The sequence below is a fragment of the Palaemon carinicauda genome, chromosome 5 (genome assembly GCF_036898095.1).
Source record: "Palaemon carinicauda isolate YSFRI2023 chromosome 5, ASM3689809v2, whole genome shotgun sequence".
NCBI classification, from domain to species: domain Eukaryota; kingdom Metazoa; phylum Arthropoda; class Malacostraca; order Decapoda; family Palaemonidae; genus Palaemon; species Palaemon carinicauda.
The window spans coordinates 165,887,281-165,899,780 of NC_090729.1; the positions used below are offsets into that span (position 1 = coordinate 165,887,281).

At 33.2% G+C, this 12,500-nt stretch overlaps 1 protein-coding gene across 1 annotated transcript in view; it reads left to right on the forward strand.

Moving 5' to 3' along the window:
* Positions 1-11,040: 11,040 nt before the first annotated feature.
* LOC137640647 (uncharacterized) overlaps positions 11,041-12,500 on the forward strand; it is a 22,768-nt gene continuing 21,308 nt past the window's right edge. Inside the window, exon 1 of the mRNA XM_068373142.1 lies at positions 11,041-11,124. The gene's annotated coding sequence lies outside the window, so the exon portion shown is untranslated. The remainder of the gene's footprint in view (positions 11,125-12,500) is intronic.

Here is a 12,500-nt window from a genome sequence, read left to right on the forward strand (position 1 = left end):
TATCATTATTGTTGTTGTTGTTGTTGTTGTTGTTGTTGTCAAAATAGATCTGGCCGCAACAAATTTGGGATTGAATAGTATAATATGAAATATATAAACTAAGGGACAAAAAATTAATTAGATGTAAATATGGTAGTAATGAAAATCTAAATTTTATGAAGTCTGTAATTCTTAAAATTTTTAAAAACTTAAAAAAAGAAAAGAAACTATTGGAAAGGTCCCTGCCAATAATCTGTCGGACTGGGGTTCGAGTCACGCTCAAGCTCGATAATATTTTGTAGCCATCCTTGTGAACTAAGGATAGGGGGCCTGAGGGAGCCTATAGGTGTACCTGCTGAGTAGTCAGTAGCCATTGCCTGGTCCTAGACTCGGCGCTGATCAAATGCCTATTTTGTCAGTGTCTAAGGCATTGCCCTGCTAGCTAGAACTTTGTTACTGTCCTTTACCTCTGCCATTTATGAGTTGCCTTTAAAACTAATCGGAAAAATGTCTGACATCGTTTCCAGACCGAGACAAATCTCCTAGTCTGCTAAAAAAAAAAAAAAAAATAGATAAAAATAAAATGTCACACTCACTGATCCTTGTGACCATCTAATGTGCCCATATTAATCATCTTTGGGTCATCCTTGGGTCAATCATGTATGACCAATTCTTTGGTTTGATGTTTCCCATGGAAAAACTATTTGTTTGATATGTTTTAATATACTATTTTCTGATTCATTATTCCACAACTTTTGCCATCTGGTTATCATGAAATGTTTATTATGGTTACTTAATCCTTAACCGGAATTAAAACCATAAATTCTGCCTATTACTGGTTTAGCAGTTAAATTTTTTTTTTATTGCCAACAACTCCACCATGGGCAGGAATCCTGCATATTTTTTCTTCTTTCCCACCGTTATCCTTACATTAAGGGGTCGGTTGCCTGATGCGCCCGCTTCAGTGTCTTCTATCAAGGGCATCCCTTCCACCAAACCCCTTGATAATAGAATTTGTTAAATATATCTTCAATTTCTAATACTAGCTGGTTCTCATGTGCGTAAACCAGTGTAGATTTTCAATAATACTTCTCGATTCAAACTATATGACAAATTTAAGATGAACTTTAACTTCAATTGTTTTAACAATGTTAATTGCTAACAATATGGCTTACAGTTCCGATGTAATTACTGATATCTTAGTAAGCAATGATAACCGACTTGTCTTGTTTGAGGACACTGCACTCTTTAAAGATTTAGAGCCATCTACACACACACACACACACACATATATATATATATATATATTTATATATATATACATATATATATATATAATATATATATAATATATGTACATATGATATATATACATATATATATATATATATATATATATATATATAAATATATATATATATATATATATATATATATATATATATATATATACTGTAGCATAGTAAGGTGCTTCCCTTTGATTATGTTCCAAACCATGTTGTTTATGGTGATCCGGAATATAACTGTATTTCATTGATAAATAAAAGGATAGCAGCTTATTCTAGTTTTCTTTATGATCCGAGATGCATAAAAAATGTATGGTTGAATAATGTTTATCAAGGTGTTTGTAAATTGTAATGGTCTATTCGCTCTGATTGGGTGGAAGATTCGTGATAGTATATAAAGACATCACTTTGGCTGGAGTACTTCCTTTCTGGAGAATTGGTGTATGGGATCTTCAAAGAATTTCAAATTACCACAAAATCTTGATTAAAGGACGGAGGTGGCTTCATACTTTCACATAAAACTGAGCAATTTGGGGAAGATCTTTTTTAAGTTGATTTTTATGCCTCCTTTTTTAAATATTGGGATATAGCCTAATTCTTCAGATACCAATGGAAATATCTAACTGTTTATGTTCTATGATACTCTCCCTTTATATGAAACTTCATGCTAATCATGAGTGCAATTATAGTACCCAGATTTTCATAGAAATATTCATACATGTAAGTTATATGAAAATCCCTCAAACCATAAGATTTCACATATCCATATAGCTAAACACCTTTATATGATAATGGTTTTCATTGGTGTTTACGGAATTTTGCACTCTATCATTCATTGTACTTCATTCTATTTCTCTACGCTGTTAACTTCTTGCTATCAGTCGATTCCACTTCGCAGAGGCGAAGGCAGTTTCTTATAACGCAAAAAAATTTCAACTGAGACAAGGGACTGGTGTCAGAACAAAGCACTGAAAAAAGAAAAGGATGTTGAAAAAACTATTCAAAACCAAGGTTAAGGAATACGTGACATTGTCTGAATACCTTTAAAGACGTATAAGGTTACCAAGTCATTTTTACGAAGGATTCAATATGCAGAGTAAACTTCAAGTTGCTTTCTGGATCTTTAACTCAACGTAATTTTTAAGTTATTTATTCTCTATTCGTTACTTCAGAACAGTATGCTAATGCAATCTGTCTAGGCTAGACAGATCCTTTGAAGATAAAACTGGAAAATAGCCAATGAAAAAGTCTAGGACTTAGTCTCAAAGAGAACAGCAAACACAGCATCATAGAAAATACAAGTTGCTAATAAAGCTATAACTGGAGGCGGAAAAGCCGGATGCTTGCCCAAGGGCTCCAACAAGGAAAAATAGACAATTGAAGAAAGGAAATAAGGAAATAAATAAACATGATAAATAATGAATAAAGAATATAGAGTATCCTCAGATCAGTAACAATGTTGAAATAGATCTGTCATATAGGCCTATACTGTAAACTATGAAGAGATTTATGGTACCCTGTTTAACATAAAAAAAAAGAGAGAGAAAAAAAAACCAGAAGTTCCACCGATTCATTTGCTTGATAAGAAAGATTATTCCGCAATCTCATAGCATATGGAATAAAACTCTTAGATCATTCCAAAGCTGGGATATAGGTATAGAAAAAAAAACAGGGCATTTCTGTGTGGGTGAAACGGAAAACGCATCGGCACTTGTGGATCTCAAGTGTTTTACGAAAGACGTCATGTGACGCAATGGCCACAGCCAAAGCACACTAGTAAAAATTTGCATTAAAAAAACGATGTCTGGCATCATTTATTCCAGAATTTTTACTGTTTTAAAAACGGATATATTGACATGAAGGAGTTATATTATAGACACCAACATGTAAAATATAATAACAAAGTAAGGTGAAATTACGGTCGCCTGTATTTTACTGAAATACGGCAGAGTACAGTATATTTTTACGGAGAATTTCCGATTAAAATTAAGTTTTTTTCTAACAGTGTAGCTCATCCGTGGCCACAGCAGATCATCAATCGGGACCAGGATCTGTGCTGTCTACTAGGGAACTGTATAAGGCATTTTCGTCTATTCATGTTTGGCTCATAAATCAATAACAGTCATTCTTGTAATACGTCAGTTCCGTATAAGCACTTCATCTGACTGATATTGAAGATTGATGTCGCTTCCATATTGCCAGTGTTTGATGAATCGATGAGATATCCTACCTACTGATTTAAGGCTAGATATACCAAAAAAATATCTCGTCAGTATTTAATCAATTGGTTGAATTGATATCAAAACTCCCATGATAGGCATTATATCGATATTTAATTAATTTGGCATATTATCAAAACTGGCATGAGTTATTATGCCTGCATTTTACTGGTAGATATTATAGCACAAGCAGTCCTTAAAATTAAAATCTTTGTTTTTGGTTAATTGATTTGATACTAAAACAGGTTGGACACCCTTACTAGAATTTCTCCTTGGTGAAAAAAAAAAGTTCCTTCCTCTTCTCTTTATTGATGTTTGAATTGGTAAATGGGGTCAAAGTTTATTATTATCATTATTAGCTAAGCTACAACCCAGGTTGGAAAAGCAATAGTCTACGAGCACAAGGGCTCCAACAGGATATGTAGCCCAGTGAGAACAGTAAATTAGGGAATAGCAAATAAACTTTATAAAAGAAAGGAATAAGAAATATAAAATATTTAAAGATCAGTAACAACGTTAAAATAGATCAGTTATGTTTAAACTATAAAACGACATTTTTATCAATCTGCTCGGATGAAAAAAAAAATTACAAGTTAGAACTTCTGAATTTACAATGATTCAACTTCTTGTTAGGAAGATTGTCCCACATTCTGGTCACAGCTGGAATAAAACTTCTAGAATACTGTGTAGTATTGTGCCTTATGATGGAGATAGCATGGATGTTTGAATTAACTGCAAACAGGATGGTACAGTCTGGGAAGATCTGAGTGTAATGGATGATCTGAATTATGAAAAATATCATGTAACAAGTATGAAGTAACTGAACGACGGTGCCAGAGATTAATATCAAGATCTGGAATAAGAAATTGAAAGACCATAGCCTAAAGGAACACTGGAAAGGAAGAGGAGTTGCTACTTGTATATTTTTAATTTGTTATAAAGCACTCGAATTGCCCATTGTTTAGAAACAATTGTTTTCACATTCAACCTAGATTCAAGAAATACGACCAAAGACACAGTGTTATACGTAAAAAGTGACCTTGTAGTCACATTTTTTCTAAGATGTGTCATGTATCTACTAAACTAAAAAAAAAATATAGAGGGATTTTTTATGTGAGGCAAAAACGGCACAAAAAAAAATCCCAATCAAATTTCTCCCAAAGGCAATTCTTTGTCCTTAGAGACGACTGTTCAAGGTTAAAGTTAAAAAATAAAAGAGTAGAGATCGTTATGAAAAAAAAAATAGTTCAAGATAGACTCCATCATGAGATCATTTTTCATACTGCGTCGACTGTTGATTTGCAGTCATGGGGTACAACTTTTAAAAATAGTCAAGATTTATTACAATTGTTTACTTATTCATGTATTTATTTCCTTATTTATTCATATATTCCTATATATGATTATTAATTACCAGTCTACTGTCATCAAACATATGTATAATGAAAATAGTTAGAAATACTTTCAGCCAACGATGAAACTTAATGAGAAATCAACCAAATGAAGAATTATTGCTGAAATTGTTAAGAAAAACGTCAAATGATGAGACTTAAATTTCAATTTAAAAACGCACTCACAAGTTACTTATATACAATTATTCATCTCGAGTTTTATATATTCATACAAAAAAGTGTGCATTTAAAAACACGATCCATAGATCATGAATGCATGGTCCAGTTTAAAAACACAAACACACAAACATATCATGCATGTTTGAAATTGAGTGAGTTTTTGGGAATAATCAAGTAGGTAGAGAGAGAGAGAGAGAGAGAGAGAGAGAGAGAGAGAGAGAGAGAGAGAGAGAGAGAGAGAGAGAGAGAGAGAGAGAGACTGCATGCAAGGAAAGCAGTATTAAGTACAATATAAAAAGCTTTATGAGACATCACAAAATAATGAGCCCTATTTTATCTTGCTTATTCCTTTGTAGCATTTGTATAAATTTTGCTTCACTTCCAAACGCTTAAAAACATCCGTGATTTGACTTCAATTCATAGCCAAATGTTCCACGAATATCTAGATCCAGTATGAAAAGATAAAAAGAAAAAGTTCTTGGCAAGAGTGCGTTGTACTTTCAAGGGCAACACTGAATACTGGATTTGCTTGTAATCTGCATGCCTTCAATGTAAATTCATCATTCTGCTTTCATGTAGCACGAGATTGTTTGTTTAAATAACATAACTATTCATCTATCCGCGGATGCACAATAACCACATTGGGTAAATATCAAAACTTCTTTCTTTTACCTTAGTTTTGAACATGACTTATATTTCCTTTCTTCAGTAAAAAATTGTTTTTAACTGCTGGTACGTCAGCGTTTGGGAGTCTACACCAGACCTCGTAATCATTTTCAAACCTCTTAAAACAAGGGCTCGTGTTGGCATAAGACCAGCTAAAGCTAAATATCTGTGCCATTTTGCATATAAATTTATCATATATACATATATGAGAGAGAGAGAGAGAGAGAGAGAGAGAGAGAGAGAGAGAGAGAGAGAGAGAGAGAGAGAGAGAGAGAGAGCAGCCAGAACGCCATGTGGAATATCACCTGATTGGAGAACTGCTTTCTTTATTGTCCACTTCGCAAATACTTGGGACTTTCCTTCGGTGTGCCATATGATATCACTCAATCAACTGGCTTATCAAGAGTCTTAAGGTCTATAACTAGGTTTAATTGCATTATTTAGAATGAAGTTAGTTTTATGCGCTCTACTCCTCATTTGTTCGCGGGGATAAAGTTCCAGTCGTGCCTGGCATCTATTGGCGGTTAGCCATCCAAGTACTGACCACATCCAGCGTTCTCTCTTTTCAACTTCATGACTATTTAATATCCTCGGTCTTGGTATGATTAAACTGAAGCTGCTAAGGGTTTCTTTGCTCCAATTTTGTCCGTATCCAAAAGTAAGCATAACAATTGCATGGCTGGTTAGAGGTTGTTTTATGTCAGGCGATTTGGTTATACCAGCTTGTCAATTAAAGGAGCACGAGACTTGGTGTAGTTAGTATATAGGAATACAGTTAGTCCCTTCTGAAATGAGATCCTTAGTGATCATGTTCCCTTCATAAAATTCATCAAATCCAGTAAGCTACCCTTGTTTCTTCAAAAATATTTCTTTACAAAATGCAAAAAAGTATTTGATGTACAAAACAATAAAATATTTGAAGAAAAAAAAATCATAGACTTAGCAGACTTCAAAACATCTGCTGCTGAATCGAAAACTATCATATCAATGATAGATAAAGATAATTAGAGGCAAAGCTATTAGGTCATTATTATCATTATAATAGCATTACTAATTGTGTTGTTGTTATTGTTAATTGTATCAACAAACATACGTCTTTACGTGAAATTGTGAAGGAAAATAAAATGAGAGAACATTGAAGAAATGCATAGAGCATTCTTGTCTGACAAAAAAAAAATTAGTAAATGTAAAAATCAAATTAATTTACTAATTATATTTGGCACAAAATCCAAGGCAATCACTAGTCTTTCTCATCACGTGTTAAAATAATGCAAGTAATGATAACCCATCATCTGTAAACATAAATATCTATATTTACTTTCTTTTTATAGTTCCGTTATTAGAATATCCAACTGTATGTATCCCCACTCAGAAAGGGATATATATATATATATATATATATATATATATATATATATATATATATATATATATATATATATACATATATATACACATATATATATATATATATATATATATATATATGAATATATATATATATATATATATATATATATATATATATATATATATATATATATATATATATATACATACATACATATATATACACATATATATATATGAATATATATATATATATATATATATATATATATATATATATATATATATATATATATCCCTTTCTGAGTGGGGATACCTTAACGTGGTGAAAAGGTTTGTGTATAGCCATGATCAGCAGAGCTGTACTAGTCAGGATCACCCATATACGGTTGGTTTGTTGTTAGCGCTCAAACAAAAATCTCACACCATCACCAATTAGTATTGGCCAGGGTGGTGATGAAAATTGTCTAAACTCCAGACGGGAATAAGGACATTTTTGAGGCCTTTGTCCTGCAGTGGACTAAAAGAAGCTACTTTTGTTGTTTGATGTATATAAGTACACAGTTATATATATATATATATATATATATATATATATATATATATATATATATATATATATATATATAAAGGACTAGAGAGATGGAGTGGAAAAGGTACTGGGCAAGAAGGGTATGATGAACCACTGATGACTATTTTGCTTAGACACACGAAGAGTCTGATATTGTTTATGTGTTCTGCACAGGGGTTTCATCCATGAAAACAAGCTATAATTGCCAAATTCATGGTGATCATAGCAATCCCTTTCCTCAGGAACTAATCTCTGTTAAGGAACAGATTGATATTAATACACACACGCATATATATATATATATATATATATATATATATATATATATATATATATATATATATATATATATATATACTGTATATATATATATATATATATATATATATATATATATATATATATATATATATTATATGTGTGTATGTGTGTGCGTGCGTGTGTTTGTTAGTGTGTGCAAGGGACTAAACCATATTACTAAATGAAATCACAAATGTTTGACTGATATAACAGACATTGAGTATTCACCAATGATATGCCAGAATCACCAATACAAAAGATCAAAACTGAGAGGAGGGCAACATATTTCATTATTGAATTAGACGTGTCACGTAGTATGAAAAAAAAAATAAAACATTTCCAAAATCAATAGATTTACAGATAGAAATAATCATGTAAAATATATTATCTAACAGATTCAAATTATTTTTTTTAGTTCAACTATCAAATAATAATCTATCAAAATATTCACAAAATAAATAATTTACAGAGACAAATGTATTAAAAATAAAGATAAAAATCGGTGAATTGACAGATATTATATCGAATAAGTGGCTCTTTATTTTCTCAAGTGTCCAGTTAACAAACTGATAAAATCTGCAAAGAGGCCATTAGTCCCCAGGACTACTTATTTTCTCCGAATCTCGCACCACAACACGAAAGAACCCTACTTCAAAACTTATCTATCAGCTGATGAGAACCGGATTCCGATAACGCTAAAGATTGTTGACACTGAAGTACTCTCTCTCTCTCTCTCTCTCTCTCTCTCTCTCTCTCTCTCTCTCTCTCTCTCTGCAGAATGTAGAGGAAAATGTACATACAAACATGAATGCAAATCGTTTAGGATTCTTCTCTTCGAGTTATTTCAAATTTGTCAATATTCTCACACGATATACATACGTAGACATGTATAAGCAAATTTACATTGGTGAGTGTCAAGGGAAAATGTACAGCTGGAGACTATAATTCCTGGCACGCTTCGCTCTTTGGAAGTCCACCCTGTCACACCCTTACTGATCGCCAAGTTTCTGTTTGTAGCCCCACCCACATCCTCTACCATCTCTCCCCTACACTATCTTTTAGGTTACTCCCCGCACAATAAGGGTGTCACAGAGTGTTCTCCCTCAGAGCGAGGTGTGCCGGGCATTCCTTAACTATACATAGATATTTAAATGTAATTTGTGTTTTCAAGGCATTCTTGCTAAAATTTTATGAAGCAACAGGTGAGACCGGCTCAGACATAGACACTTAGTTTATTATAGTATTTCATTAAAGTAGGAAAAGCGTTTATATGCATGGAGGTTCGCGTTGCTTTCATGTACATACATATGTCGATACATACATATCCAAATTTTCTTCCAATAGCAAAGTCTGCATGATATAATCACAGAAACTCTCGAGAAGAGTGTGTAAGAGAAACTCGATTTAACAATACCATAAGAGTAACATTTCAAAGAAGTACGAGTTAGGATTCAGGAGATGAACCTTTTCCTTTATTGAAAGGAAATCGTATGATCTATTTAAGCAAGTACGTCCATTGTGACGAGGGTAAGAATTGCGCTCTATTCGAGGTCCCATCAGCATTGTGTATATCAAAGGAAGATGCTAGAAATACATAATTCATGAAACATAAGATAAATATAAACTTTCGAATACAAAGCGCTCCCTAAATATTACATTTGCAACGTCAACGCGGACAAGACCGACAAGAATTGCTGGTTGGCTATAGAGTAAGTCAAAGGGTATTCGAAAACATGTTTGAAGGCATAAATAAAAAATAATAACATTGATCTTTTGATATCCTAATAACTGTTTAAAGCATGCAGAAAAAGAGCCTCAATGGATATATCAGAACGAAGTATATGAAAAGTATATAGAAATATAAGTACATATAGCCTATACAAATATAGCTAAATAGATAGATGGATTGATAGATAGATAGAAATAGATAGATAAATATATAGTTAGATAAATGGATTATTATAAGGGTACACAGTATGTGTGTGGGTGGGTTCATATTAAGATCACTGAGAACATTTCTCTCTCTCTCTCTCTCTCTCTCTCTCTCTCTCTCTCTCTCTCTCTCTCTCTCCTTCTCTAGATGAAGTGAAAGTAATTTACTACGATCAATGAATTAATAAGTGAAACTGTACCTGTTCCATCCCTTGCACTTCCTCAAAGATGCACAAAATATGATCTAATTAAGAGATTGCCATCGAATGCAACTCCTTCGACGAGAGCAAGAACTATTAATTAAAGGTTTGCTCAGACTGAAACGCCTTTCATTTGAAACATGCACCTTGAGTGAATACCTATGATAATGCGCCTGTTCGATATATATACTTTACAGTATTGCCTTCATACGTGACCTGCCATATATAGGAGTTCGTCTTCCTTTACCTATGCATATAGTTAAGTTGGACATTAAGAATAAGAGAACGGGTCCCTAGAAATTGCAAAAGAAGCACAGGAAGGAAGAGAATATGATGGATTGACAAGGACAGAAAATTTGAGGGTACAGACTGGCATAGAAAGACCGTAAACAATCGAGTGAAAGGGCATGTCTGTGGCCTTTGTCCTGCAGTGAACTAGTTGGCCTGATGTTATATATATATATATATATATATATATATATATATATATATATATATATATATATATATATATATATATACATATATATATATATATATATATATATATATATATATATATATATATATATATATATGTGTGTGTGTGTGTGTGTGTGTGTGTGTGAATGTGTTTGTGTACGTAGGAAAGAAATATAACTTTCCCAGGTTAGATAAGAAATGTAATAAAATAATTATCGACACCCTTTAGCACGAGACCTTATGTATGTATATAATTTTCACAGAGACTACAAGGCATTATAAATTACGACATTTATGGACACCATTCGGCTAAAGTTATGTAAGTAAGTATGTACGTATGTATGTATGTATGTGCTCGCCTCCTATAGAGAAAACTACTTGAGAATTCTTAACAAACAACATTCAAGATAAAAGGGGATGCTGGAGGGAGAACCGGACGGGAGAAGGGGGGCGGGGCGTGCAGAACGGAACCTTCATTTGTCGTTGCCCGATTGCAGTTGTTCAGTTGATACTCGGAGCGCTTGGTGAGAACAATTTGTAAACAGTTCTCTCTCTTTGCCCGTCTCCCTCCTCTTTCTCTCTCTCCAGGTAATCGCTGAACGCGCGCTCGTGTGTGTTTGTCTACGTGTTTGTTATTGTGTTTTCTCTTGTATTTCCTGCCATTCAAGTTTTTCGGGATTGGTGAAGTGAAACTCGTTTCCGTTGTGTATTTTGTTTGTTGTTATGTGTTTTAAAGAGCTCGTTTGTGTTTAGAAATTAATATTTTTTTTTACTTATTTCTGAGGTGTGAGTAAATTAGAAATAACTGGGCATAAAATGAAGAAAGCATCACACATTAAATAGCCACGTAAATATTCTAAATAATCGAGATATGCTATACAAATTATTCCAGTTACCAACATTTTTTTTTTTAGATTTTCCTTTTGGTGGGGGAGGTTGACTGAACTATAGATAATAATAAAAAAAAATAACTGAAATGGAAAAGTTGTGATTTATCAGAATGTTCATTTCACTTTTATTTTGTCTTATTTTACAGGGAAAATTGATAATTTCTTGAAGTTTCTGGCACGTTCTCTCACGTTTGATTTAAAATCACGTCCCTGTTTTTTTTTTTTGGGGGGGGGGGGGGATTTTTTATTAGTTCATAGCCTTTTTTTGCACATTTGAAAAAACACAAAAAGGATGTGGCTGGTCGCACGTGACAAACTTACAAGTTAAGAAGAATTACTATCGCATACCCTCACAAAGCCAGCAAAAACAAAGACCCCCAAAAATAAAGAAAAACCAACAAAAACAAAGACCTCCGAAAATAGAAAAAAATACTTGGAAATGTAATCAAATATCGTCTCAGCTATTGAGAAGAATTCAGAGCGTAAGCATTCCGGTGCATACACCTAAGCATTCGTACATGAATGGGGGGGAGGGAGGATTTACCCTCGGATCCCCCCCCCCCACCCGCCCCGCCCCCAACCTTCACTTGGGCCGCATCCAACCAAAACTATCAAAATTATATTTTATTGTTAATTTTTTCCCATATCGTTAATTCATTACCTCATTGCCTTTCCTCGCTGGGCTATTTTTCCCTGTGAGAGTCCTTGGGCTTATAGCATCTTGCTTTTCCAACTAGGGTTGTGGCTGGGCTAACAATAATAATAATAATAATAATAATAATAATAATATAGTTTTTAAGAATGTGATAAAGTTTTTGAAATGTTTGACATCGCTAGGCGGATAAGTTACAGTAATTCTTTCTTTCTTGGCATATTGACATTTGAAACCTCTGATGAATAAGAATTTACGTCAAATAACGAATTTTCCTTAAACTTGCGGGATATTTACCTCTTTAACGGAAAAAAAAAAACTATCAGCTTATGTTTTTGCATCACGTAGGCCTATATCCGGGTAGACAAAAGATCAGTGAATTTGATGGGGGGGGGGGGATAATCAATAAAGAAGCCTATTCT